Source organism: Octopus bimaculoides, chromosome 8 (assembly GCF_001194135.2).
Source record: "Octopus bimaculoides isolate UCB-OBI-ISO-001 chromosome 8, ASM119413v2, whole genome shotgun sequence".
Classification (NCBI taxonomy): Eukaryota; Metazoa; Mollusca; class Cephalopoda; order Octopoda; family Octopodidae; genus Octopus; species Octopus bimaculoides.
The window spans coordinates 9,236,579-9,238,122 of NC_068988.1; positions in this window are offsets into that span (position 1 = coordinate 9,236,579).

Genomic DNA, 1,544 nt, shown 5'->3' on the forward strand with positions numbered 1-1,544 from the left:
TATGTATGTGGCCAGTTTATGGTATTTTTCATCATATATATGTATGTATGTATGTATGTATGTATGTGTTGGCGGTGTCCTAGCATGACCGCAGCCTCAAGGCTGAAACATGTGTGTGTGTGTGTGTGTGTGTGTGTGTGTGTGTGAAGGGTTTCTTTCACTTTCCAGCTACCAAAATCCACTCAGAGTCCTGCTGTGCATTGTGACTGAGCTCAGGAGCACATAGCTTGGAAGAGTGCTACTTAACTACACTGCCACGCCTAAAGAACTACGTCTGGATGGCCATGGTAGACCAGGACAGAGCTGAGGATGCCAAGGAGATTAAAAGAAGGAAAAAAATTATTTTTTTCAGTGTACTTTTAATGATGTATCCCTAAGTGGTCAATACACGTGCTGGAAATAACAGTCAGATCTCGATTAAATCATACACTGACAAGTAGGATGTCTTACATAAGGAAATAAAATGAGATTATGGAGGTATTGAATCATAGTCCTGCAAGGCTGTGATTGACCTACGGCTAAAATAGTACTTAGCGTCTACAACAGCAAGAAGAGGAACATGGAGAAAAGCCAACTGTGTTTTAGAGGGCTTCGTCGTTTTGGAGAGAGGAACTTGTAGTGTGTCCGGTGCACACACAGATACACACACATAGATATGCATACACACACATATGCACACACATACACACGCGCGCTCATGCACACATACATACATAGATACATACACACATACGCACACACACACACGCACAGGCATGCACACGCATACACTCAAATAGATACACACACATACGTGCGCACACACACGCACGCCATTACACATACAGACACACAGTCACACAGACACACAGTCACACAGACACACACACGCCATAACACACACAGACACATGTACAGACTCATTCACGCGTGTGCACACACACACACACATACATATATGTACAAATACATACACATACAAATAGACACACGCACGCAGAGATGTAGACAGACACACAGACACACAGGCAAACACACAGACACACAGGCAAACACACAGATACAAACCACACACGGACATATGTATGCATGCAGACATACAATGACACACACTCACACATACACACACATATATACACATACACACACATATATACACATACACATATATACACATACACACACACAGTGCGTGTAGTTCTCTAGCTGCGGTGGGGAGAGAGAGAAAGGGAGAGAAAGAGAGAGACAGACAGACAAATAGAGACGGAGAGCGGCGGGGAGAGAGAGAAGACGGGTAGACGCTGCGTATGAGAGGTTCATTTCCGAAGCGTGTTCATGTGTGTGTGTGTGTGCGTGCGCCTATGTTTAAGTCAACACCAAGTTTTACGTTATTGTTGTTGTCAATGATGATGATGATGATGATGATGATGACATCAAGTTATTGTATTTTTATTTAATTAAAACTGATTGACTCCATCATGTAACACACATGCACACACGTACACACGTACATATATATAATATATACACACACACACATATATATATATATATATATATATATA